General features: G+C 45.3%; 1 pseudogene; it reads right to left on the bottom strand.

The window, feature by feature from the left end:
* Nucleotides 1-1,922: 1,922 nt before the first annotated feature.
* LOC124043083 overlaps nucleotides 1,923-11,557 on the bottom strand; it is a 49,113-nt pseudogene continuing 39,478 nt past the window's right edge.

The following is an 11,557-nucleotide window of genomic DNA, read 5'->3' as shown; positions in this document are numbered from 1 at the left end:
TTGACATTTTTAAATCAACTTTGTACAAAACATGTTATGTGACTGGGATTTAAAGTAGTGAAAAGAGAACAAAAATTACTTTGCTTGCATAACATTTAAAATAAAGTGATTAAAATCAGTCTCAACCTGTCTCTCTCACTCCTAACTCTGTGTGTGTGGGTGGTCTGTTGGGACATGTAGTGACACTGACCTCTTGCTATGAAGTTGCTCTGATACCACTTGAAAATAAAAAGGGACTTTGGCTCTCTCTCTTCCCTATCTCTCTTCCCACCCTTCCCCATCTCTCTCCCCTCCCTTCCCTATCTCTCTCTCTTCCCTATCTCTCTCCCCTCCCTTCCCTATCTCTCTTCCCACCCTTCCCCATCTCTCTCCCCTCCCTTCCCTATATCTCTCTCCCCTCCCTTCCCTATCTCTCCCTTCCCTATCTCTCTTCCCTATCTCTCTCCCTTCCCTATCTCTCTTTCCTCCCTTCCCTATCTCTCTCCCTTCCCTATCTCTCTTCCCTCCCTTCCCTATCTCTCTTCCCTATCTCTCTCCCTTCCCTATCTCTCTTCCCTCCCTTCCCTATCTCTCTCCCCTCCCTTCCCTATATCTCTTCCTTCCCTAACTCTCTTCTCTCCCCTCCCTATTTCTCTTTCCTCCCTTCCCTATCTCTCTCCCCTTCCTTCCCTATCTCTCTTCCCTCCCTTCCCTATCTCTCTTCTCTCCCCTCCCTTCCCTATCTCTCTTCCCTCCCTTCCCTATCTCTCTTCTCTCCCCTCCCTTCCCTATCTCTCTTCCCTCCCTTCCCTATCTCTCTTCCCTCCCTTCCCTATCTCTCTCCCTTCCCTATCTCTCTCCCCTCCCTTCCCTATATCTCTTCCTTCCCTATCTCTCTTCTCTCCCCTCCCTATTTCTCTTTCCTCCCTTCCCTATCTCTCTCCCCTTCCCTATCTCTCTCCCCTTCCTTCCCTATCTCTCTTCCCTCCCTTCCCTATCTCTCTTCTCTCCCCTCCCTTCCCTATCTCTCTTCCCTCCCTTCCCTATCTCTCTTCTCTCCCCTCCCTTCCCTATCTCTCTTCCCTCCCTTCCCTATCTCTCTCCCCTCCCTTCCTTATCTCTCTTCTCTCTCCTCCCTTCCCTATCTCTCTTCCCTCCCTTCCCTATCTCTCTTCTCTCTCCTCCCTTCCCTATCTCTCTCCCCTCCCTTCCCTATCTCTCTTCCCTCCCTTCCCTATCTCTCTTTCCTCCCTTCCCTATCTCTCTCCCCTCCCTTCCCTATCTCTCTTTCCTCCCTTCCCTATCTCTCTCCCCTCCCTTCCCTATCTCTCTCCCCTCCCTTCCCTATCTCTCTTCATGTCACCTTTTGTGTGTATGTATTGACAAGTATGTGTAACTGATAGATGCAAACACACACACACTGCATGTTAATGTTATTAAATGTATGTATATTGTACATTATTTTGTCTGTAATGTCTTTTTCGTTACGTGTCGGCCCCCAGTAAGTCTAACTGTCACCATTGGCGTCGGCTAATAGGGATCCTAATAAAATCTAATTAAATAAAATCTCAGTTTTGTTGTGAATGTGGTAGTAGTGAAGTCTAGTCTACGCTTCTGATGATCGTCACGGAGACTTGTATTTTCAAATTGTCCTCTCTACACACACACACACACACACACCTGCGGTGCCCTAGAAACATGTTGGCTGGTGTGTACTCTGTAATTACCTCGGAAGCCCAACCTCCTCTGTTCAACCCCTCTGAGGGGGTTGCTAGGCAATGACGGCATTCCAGAGGCGTGGCTGGTTGTGTCTGTCTGTGTGAGTGTGCGTGTGCAGGCGTAGCTGTGTGTGTGTGTGTGTGTGTGTGTGTGTGGAGGTTGATTTTTAGAGGAAAAAAACACACAAACTATATAGGAATAGAAAAGACCAAACGTTTTCCTGTTTCATTGCTGTGCATCAACTTTATCTTGTAAAATATTACAGTACATCTTTGGGGTATGTGCACTGAGGGTACAAAACATTAGGAACACTTTCCTAATATTGAGTTGCCCTCAGAACAGCCTCAATTCATCGGGGCGTGGACTCCACAAGGTGTCGAAAGTGTTCCACAGGGATACTGTTGTGTCAAGCTGGCTGGATGTCCTTTGGGTGGGGGACCACAGGAAACTGTTGAGTGTGGAAAAACCCAGCAGCATTGCAGTTCTTGACACACTTAAACCTGTGCGCCAGGCACTTAATACCATACCCTGTTAAAAGGCACTTAAATATTTAGTCTTGCCCATTCACCCTCTGAAAGGCACACATACGCAATCATGTCTCAATTGTCTCAAGGCTTAAAAATCCTTCTTTAACCTGTCTCCTCCCCTTCATCTACACTGATTGAAGTGGATTTAACAAGTGACATCAATAAGGGAACATAGCTTTCACCTGGTCAGTCTATGTCATGGAAAGAGCAGGTGTTCATAATGTTTGTGTATTTCACTAATGAGCCAAATAACACACCTGACGTCATAAAGACTCAGAATGGCGTAACACGTATCAGTAGAAATCTGACACGTTTAATCATGTTACAGGAACTCTTAATCACATGACTTTACAGAAAATATACAGCAAAGTGGCGTTAATATACAAACATAATGCCCAGTTAGCAGGCTGAGTTCCAATAGGCTCCGTTTAGATTTACGAGTTTGAACTTTCGGGAGTATTGCTATGGTTCCATTTTACTGGACAAAGACGGTGATGTCACTCACGCAGAAATGATCGTCATGACATACGTTGTGTTGACAATATTCTTAAGTGCTGCTGGATGAGGGTTATGAACGTGTAACAAAGACCTTCTCCCGGTACCCTTCACTGTCTTCCCGACAGATGCGTTGCCATGAACTACGCAGTGCAGACGGGAGTAGTCAAGCTTCGTGACGTGAGACGATGGCTACCAGTCTTTGAAAGTGTTTGACGTAATGTGTCTTCCAGTTGAAGAGATTATTGTTATTATTGCAGATTCATTTAACAGAGCTACAGTCCTGTAATATTATAGCCATACAAACATACAACACAAAAAAACAATTGGAAATAAATCATAATAAATAATAATAAAGTTCTTGACTAAATAAATTATCAGTTTATGGTGTAAACATCAGACATCAGATGTAGAGAAAAACACAGATGTAGAGAAAAACAGAAAACCTAAAAAATTTATTATTATTTGTCCTTCATAGTTCTGGAATTCATGCAGATAGAAATGGAACGTTCAGGTGCCAATCACGAACCTTCCAACTACAGGAGCCAATCAGGAGCCTTCCCAGTGGTTCAGGAGCCAATCAGTCGTCACCCCATAGTTCAGGAGTTAATCAGCTCCTCCCTAAGAGTTCAGGAGCCAATTCATTCTCAGTAGTCTGACGCAACACTATGATGCTAGCACAAATCTCAAATCTAATGCCTATTTAATAAACTAATGCTTGCTTCAAATATTAAAACTAGATGCATTCTGTACAGTGACAACCATTGGAGGCTACCTGTCCTCTAAAAACTCCAGTTATGTCAGCTACACAAACTCACACACACAAAATAAAGTGTGTGAGAGCCACCATTCATTCACTCATCCATCTGTCCATACATTTGGCTGTGTGTCATTCCACCACCGACCACAAGGTGGGAGGCTAGCGCAGGACACCTAGGTTGAGCAGTGATGAGAGAGATCCAGTAAATTGTAACCCTGTAGTGTTCACGGTGATAAAAGCATACTTAGCATTGATAAATACATCAATGATCGATGTACCTTTCAATGGCTGCCAGTACATAGAGCCACAGAAAAAAAAGACTCTAATTTGTTGCCCTGTCCAGATTTTTACAATCCTTCCCCTAACCTGTAACCAGTGATTGAAGTGGACTCAAAAAGGTCACTGTACTCACTGTAATTGAACTGTTAAAGGATTTCATATTTCAGAGTCAGTATTCTATAAGCAGTAGAACATTAGACATGCTGCTTCTCTGTACCGGTCAGCACTTCAACCTCTGAACTTCAACCCCAGACAACTTCACTGCCAGGCTTCACCCATAGGCAACTTTGGAATGGTGATACACATCTCCATTGGCTGGTCAGGGTCCAGGGGGCAGTTCCTCCAGTAGGATGTGGTCTTCTCATTGGTGGTTGGGATGTACGACTGGTCCTAATGATACAACATACACAGGTAGTCAGAAACACACACACGTCTTTGTTCTATTTGTATTTATTATGGATCCCCATTAGTTCCTGCCAAGGCAGCAGCTACTCTTCCTGGGGTTTATTATGAATCCCCATTAGTTCCTGCCAAGGCAGCAGCTACTCTTCCTGGGGTTTATTATGAATCCCCATTAGTTCCTGCCAAGGCAGCAGCTACTCTTCCTGGGGTTTATTATGGATCCCCATTAGTTCCTGCCAAGGCAGCAGCTACTCTTCCTGGGGTTTATTATGGATCCCCATTAGTTCCTGCCAAGGCAGCAGCTACTCTTCCTGGGGTTTATTATGGATCCCCATTAGTTCCTGTCAAGGCAGCAGCTACTCTTCCTGGGGTTTATTATGGATCCCCATTAGTTCCTGCCAAGGCAGCAGCTACTCTTCCTGGGGTTTATTATGGATCCCCATTAGTTCCTGCCAAGGCAGCAGCTACTCTTCCTGGGGTTTATTATGGATTCCCATTAGTTCCTGTCAAGGCAGCAGCTACTCTTCCTGGGGTTTATTATGGATCCCCATTAGTTCCTGTCAAGGCAGCAGCTACTCTTCCTGGGGTTTATTATGGATCCCCATTAGTTCCTGCCAAGGCAACAGCTACTCTTCCTGGGGTTTATTATGGATCCCCATTAGTTCCTGTCAAGGCAGCAGCTACTCTTCCTGGGGTTTATTATGGATCCCCATTAGTTCCTGTCAAGGCAGCAGCTACTCTTCCTGGGGTTTATTATGGATCCCCATTAGTTCCTGCCAAGGCAACAGCTACTCTTCCTGGGGTTTATTATGGATCCCCATTAGTTCCTGTCAAGGCAGCAGCTACTCTTCCTGGGGTTTATTATGGATCCCCATTAGTTCCTGTCAAGGCAACAGCTACTCTTCCTGGGGTTTATTATGGATCCCCATTAGTTCCTGCCAAGGCAGCAGCTACTCTTCCTGGGGTTTATTATGGATCCCCATTAGTTCCTGTCAAGGCAGCAGCTACTCTTCCTGGGGTTTATTATGGATCCCCATTAGTTCCTGCCAAGGCAGCAGCTACTCTTCCTGGGGTTTATTATGAATCCCCATTAGTTCCTGCCAAGGCAGCAGCTACTCTTCCTGGGGTTTATTATGGATTCCCATTAGTTCCTGTCAAGGCAGCAGCTACTCTTCCTGGGGTTTATTATGGATCCCCATTAGCTCCTGCCAAGGCAGCAGCTACTCTTCCTGGGGTTTATTATGGATTCCCATTAGTTCCTGTCAAGGCAGCAGCTACTCTTCCTGGGGTTTATTATGGATCCCCATTAGTTCCTGCCAAGGCAGCAGCTACTCTTCCTGGGGTTTATTATGAATCCCCATTAGTTCCTGCCAAGGCAGCAGCTACTCTTCCTGGGGTTTATTATGAATCCCCATTAGTTCCTTCCAAGGCAGCAGCTACTCTTCCTGGGGTTTATTATGAATCCCCATTAGTTCCTGCCAAGGCAGCAGCTACTCTTCCTGGGGTTTATTATGAATCCCCATTAGTTCCTGCCAAGGCAGCAGCTACTCTTCCTGGGGTTTATTATGGATCCCCATTAGTTCCTGCCAAGGCAGCAGCTACTCTTCCTGGGGTTTATTATGAATCCCCATTAGTTCCTGCCAAGGCAGCAGCTACTCTTCCTGGGGTTTATTATGGATTCCCATTAGTTCCTGTCAAGGCAGCAGCTACTCTTCCTGGGGTTTATTATGGATCCCCATTAGTTCCTGCCAAGGCAGCAGCTACTCTTCCTGAGGTTTATTATGGATCCCCATTAGTTCCTGCCAAGGCAGCAGCTACTCTTCCTGGGGTTTATTATGGATTCCCATTAGTTCCTGTCAAGGCAGCAGCTACTCTTCCTGGGGTTTATTATGGATTCCCATTAGTTCCTGCCAAGGCTGCAGCTACTCTTCCTGGGGTTTATTAAGGATCCCCATTAGTTCCTGCCAAGGCAGCAGCTACTCTTCCTGGGGTTTATTAAGGATCCCCATTAGTTCCTGCCAAGGCAGCAGCTACTCTTCCTGGGGTTTATTATGGATCCCCATTAGTTCCTGCCAAGGCAGCAGCTACTCTTCCTGGGGTTTATTAAGGATCCCCATTAGTTCCTGCCAAGGCAGCAGCTACTCTTCCTGGGGTTTATTATGGATCCCCATTAGTTCCTGTCAAGGCAGCAGCAACTCTTCCTGGGGTTTATTAAGGATCCCCATTAGTTCCTGCCAAGGCAGCAGCTACTCTTCCTGGGGTTTATTATGGATCCCCATTAGTTCCTGCCAAGGCAGCAGCTACTCTTCCTGGGGTTTATTATGGATCCCCATTAGTTCCTGTCAAGGCAGCAGCTACTCTTCCTGGGGTTTATTATGGATCCCCATTAGTTCCTGTCAAGGCAGCAGCTACTCTTCCTGGGGTTTATTATGGATTCCCATTAGTTCCTGTCAAGGCAGCAGCTACTCTTCCTGGGGTTTATTATGGATCTCCATTAGTTCCTGCCAAGGCAGCAGCTACTCTTCCTGGGGTTTATTATGAATCCCCATTAGTTCCTGCCAAGGCAGCAGCTACTCTTCCTGGGGTTTATTATGAATCCCCATTAGTTCCTGCCAAGGCAGCAGCTACTCTTCCTGGGGTTTATTATGGATCCCCATTAGTTCCTGCCAAGGCAGCAGCTACTCTTCCTGGGGTTTATTATGGATCCCCATTAGTTCCTGCCAAGGCAGCAGCTACTCTTCCTGGGGTTTATTATGGATCCCCATTAGTTCCTGTCAAGGCAGCAGCTACTCTTCCTGGGGTTTATTATGGATCCCCATTAGTTCCTGCCAAGGCAGCAGCTACTCTTCCTGGGGTTTATTATGGATCCCCATTAGTTCCTGCCAAGGCAGCAGCTACTCTTCCTGGGGTTTATTATGGATTCCCATTAGTTCCTGTCAAGGCAGCAGCTACTCTTCCTGGGGTTTATTATGGATCCCCATTAGTTCCTGTCAAGGCAGCAGCTACTCTTCCTGGGGTTTATTATGGATCCCCATTAGTTCCTGCCAAGGCAACAGCTACTCTTCCTGGGGTTTATTATGGATCCCCATTAGTTCCTGTCAAGGCAGCAGCTACTCTTCCTGGGGTTTATTATGGATCCCCATTAGTTCCTGTCAAGGCAGCAGCTACTCTTCCTGGGGTTTATTATGGATCCCCATTAGTTCCTGCCAAGGCAACAGCTACTCTTCCTGGGGTTTATTATGGATCCCCATTAGTTCCTGTCAAGGCAGCAGCTACTCTTCCTGGGGTTTATTATGGATCCCCATTAGTTCCTGTCAAGGCAACAGCTACTCTTCCTGGGGTTTATTATGGATCCCCATTAGTTCCTGCCAAGGCAGCAGCTACTCTTCCTGGGGTTTATTATGGATCCCCATTAGTTCCTGTCAAGGCAGCAGCTACTCTTCCTGGGGTTTATTATGGATCCCCATTAGTTCCTGCCAAGGCAGCAGCTACTCTTCCTGGGGTTTATTATGAATCCCCATTAGTTCCTGCCAAGGCAGCAGCTACTCTTCCTGGGGTTTATTATGGATTCCCATTAGTTCCTGTCAAGGCAGCAGCTACTCTTCCTGGGGTTTATTATGGATCCCCATTAGCTCCTGCCAAGGCAGCAGCTACTCTTCCTGGGGTTTATTATGGATTCCCATTAGTTCCTGTCAAGGCAGCAGCTACTCTTCCTGGGGTTTATTATGGATCCCCATTAGTTCCTGCCAAGGCAGCAGCTACTCTTCCTGGGGTTTATTATGAATCCCCATTAGTTCCTGCCAAGGCAGCAGCTACTCTTCCTGGGGTTTATTATGAATCCCCATTAGTTCCTTCCAAGGCAGCAGCTACTCTTCCTGGGGTTTATTATGAATCCCCATTAGTTCCTGCCAAGGCAGCAGCTACTCTTCCTGGGGTTTATTATGGATCCCCATTAGTTCCTGCCAAGGCAGCAGCTACTCTTCCTGGGGTTTATTATGGATCCCCATTAGTTCCTGCCAAGGCAGCAGCTACTCTTCCTGGGGTTTATTATGAATCCCCATTAGTTCCTGCCAAGGCAGCAGCTACTCTTCCTGGGGTTTATTATGGATTCCCATTAGTTCCTGTCAAGGCAGCAGCTACTCTTCCTGGGGTTTATTATGGATCCCCATTAGTTCCTGCCAAGGCAGCAGCTACTCTTCCTGAGGTTTATTATGGATCCCCATTAGTTCCTGCCAAGGCAGCAGCTACTCTTCCTGGGGTTTATTATGGATTCCCATTAGTTCCTGTCAAGGCAGCAGCTACTCTTCCTGGGGTTTATTATGGATTCCCATTAGTTCCTGCCAAGGCTGCAGCTACTCTTCCTGGGGTTTATTAAGGATCCCCATTAGTTCCTGCCAAGGCAGCAGCTACTCTTCCTGGGGTTTATTAAGGATCCCCATTAGTTCCTGCCAAGGCAGCAGCTACTCTTCCTGGGGTTTATTATGGATCCCCATTAGTTCCTGCCAAGGCAGCAGCTACTCTTCCTGGGGTTTATTAAGGATCCCCATTAGTTCCTGCCAAGGCAGCAGCTACTCTTCCTGGGGTTTATTATGGATCCCCATTAGTTCCTGTCAAGGCAGCAGCAACTCTTCCTGGGGTTTATTAAGGATCCCCATTAGTTCCTGCCAAGGCAGCAGCTACTCTTCCTGGGGTTTATTATGGATCCCCATTAGTTCCTGCCAAGGCAGCAGCTACTCTTCCTGGGGTTTATTATGGATCCCCATTAGTTCCTGTCAAGGCAGCAGCTACTCTTCCTGGGGTTTATTATGGATCCCCATTAGTTCCTGTCAAGGCAGCAGCTACTCTTCCTGGGGTTTATTATGGATTCCCATTAGTTCCTGTCAAGGCAGCAGCTACTCTTCCTGGGGTTTATTATGGATCTCCATTAGTTCCTGCCAAGGCAGCAGCTACTCTTCCTGGGGTTTATTATGGATCCCCATTAGTTCTTGCCAAGGCAGCAGCTACTCTTCCTGGGGTTTATTATGGATCCCCATTAGTTCTTGCCAAGGCAGCAGCTACTCTTCCTGGGGTTTATTATGAATCCCCATTAGTTCCTGCCAAGGCAGCAGGTACTCTTCCTGGGGTTTATTATGGATTCCCATTGGTTCCTGCCAAGGCAGCAGCTACTCTTCCTGGGGTCCAAACAAATTAAGGCACTTACATTATACATAAAACAAAATATAAAACAGTACATCATATAACATTATTACACCAGTATATATCTACAATAAATCATGTATAATACCACCATACAACAATATTACAGTGTACTTGTGAGTGGAGTGCGTGTGCGTTTGCGTCTGGTGGCATGTCTTGTGGGGTATGCATGGGTGTCTGAGCTGTGTGCCAGTAGTTTAAACAGACAACTCGGGTGCATTCAGCTTGTCAATACTTCTCACAAATACAAGAAGTGATGAAGTCAATCTCTTCTCTTCTTTGAGCCATGAGAGATTGACATGCATATGATCAATGTTTGCTCTCAGAGTACATTTAAGGGCCAGCCGTGCTGCTCTGTTCTGAGCCAATTGTAATCCTAAGTCACTCTTTTTGGCACCTGACCACAGCACTGGACAGTAGTCCAGGTGCGAGAAAACTAGGGCCTCTAGTGCTGCCTTGTTGATGTAAGGCCGAGCTGTGCTTTATTATGGACAGACTTCTCTCCATCCTAGCTACTGTTGTATCAATATGTTTTGACCATGACCGTTTACAATTCAGGGTTACTCCAAGCAGTTTAGTCTCCTCAACTTGTTGAGGTTTAGGGTTTAGTGAATGATTTGTCCCAAATACAATGCTTTTACTGGAGGAGTAACTTATTTCTTGCCACCCATTCTGAAACTAACTACAGCTCTTTGTTAAGTGTTGCAGTCATTTCAGTCACTGTAGTAGCTGACATGTATAGTGTTGAGTCATCCGCATACATAGACACACTGGCTTTACTCAAGGCCAATGGCATGTCGTTAGTAAAGATTTTTAAAAGTAAGGGGCCTAGACAGCTACCCTGGGGAATGCCTGATTCTACCTGGATAATGTTGGAGAGGCTTCCATTAAAGACCGCCCTCTGTGTTCTGTTAGACAGGTAAGTCTTTATCCACAATATGTTGTAACTTTAATGGGTTACAGAGTTAATGTTTAAGTTAATTCATTGAGCTGTATCTGTATATTTTCTTTACAGTTATTTACATATTTTATTAGAATTTGTGTCTTGGAGATTGAGAGAACTACACACATATTTTGTTGTATTGGTTAGTATTAAATCACGCTTTTGCCTGCAAGTTCCAGAATGCCTTGCGACAGGAAGTAGAGAGAGAACACGCCAGTTATGTGCAAGTGACAAGTGATTATGCTGACTTTTCGCTAGCAACTTACTTTTATTGTTCTGTAGAATCTAAAGTTGTTAAATGTAAAGTGAAAATTATTACTAAAAGAAGCTTTCATTTCAAACCCGACGTCCCGAGTCATTACTTTGAAGCTAGTTATTCTATATTTTGATGCTGACGTTCCTCCTCAGCATTACAGCCGCTTCATCCATACAATCTGTCCAATAGCAGGGGGTGTAAAGCCATAACACATATGTTCCTGTATGTATCTATAGCAGGGGGTGTAAAGTCATAACACATATGTTCCTGTATGTATCTATAGCAGGGGGTGTAAAGCCATAACACATATGTTCCTGTATCTATCTAAAGCAGGGGGTGTAAAGCCATAACACATATGTTCCTGTATGTATCTAAAGCAGGGGGTGTAAAGCCATAACACATATGTTCCTGTATGTATTTAAAGCAGGGGGTGTAAAGCCATAACACATATGTTCCTGTATCTATCTAAAGCAGGGGGTGTAAAGCCATAACACATATGTTCCTGTATGTATCTAAAGCAGGGGGTGTAAAGCCATAACACATATGTTCCTGTATGTATCTATAGCAGGGGGTGTAAAGCCATAACACATATGTTCCTGTATGTATCTAAAGCAGGGGGTGTAAAGCCCTAACACATATGTTCCTGTATGTATCTATAGCAGGGGGTGTAAAGCCATAACACATATGTTCCTGTATGTATCTAAAGCAGGTGGTGTAAAGCCATAACACATATGTTCCTGTATGTATCTATAGCAGGGGATGTAAAGCCATAACACATATGTTCCTGTATCTATCTAAAGCAGGGGGTGTAAAGCCATAACACATATGTTCCTGTATGTATCTAAAGCAGGGGGTGTAAAGCCATAACACATATGTTCCTGTATGTATCTAAAGCAGGGGGTGTAAAGCCATAACACATATGTTCCTGTATGTATCTAAAGCAGGGGGTGTAAAGCCATAACACATATGTTCCTGTATGTATCTAAAGCAGGGGGTGTAAA

Source organism: Oncorhynchus gorbuscha, linkage group LG09, assembly GCF_021184085.1.
Source record: "Oncorhynchus gorbuscha isolate QuinsamMale2020 ecotype Even-year linkage group LG09, OgorEven_v1.0, whole genome shotgun sequence".
Taxonomy (NCBI): Eukaryota; Metazoa; Chordata; class Actinopteri; order Salmoniformes; family Salmonidae; genus Oncorhynchus; species Oncorhynchus gorbuscha.
Note: the sequence above shows the minus strand (reverse complement) of the source record. Positions and strands in the feature narration are given on the sequence as shown.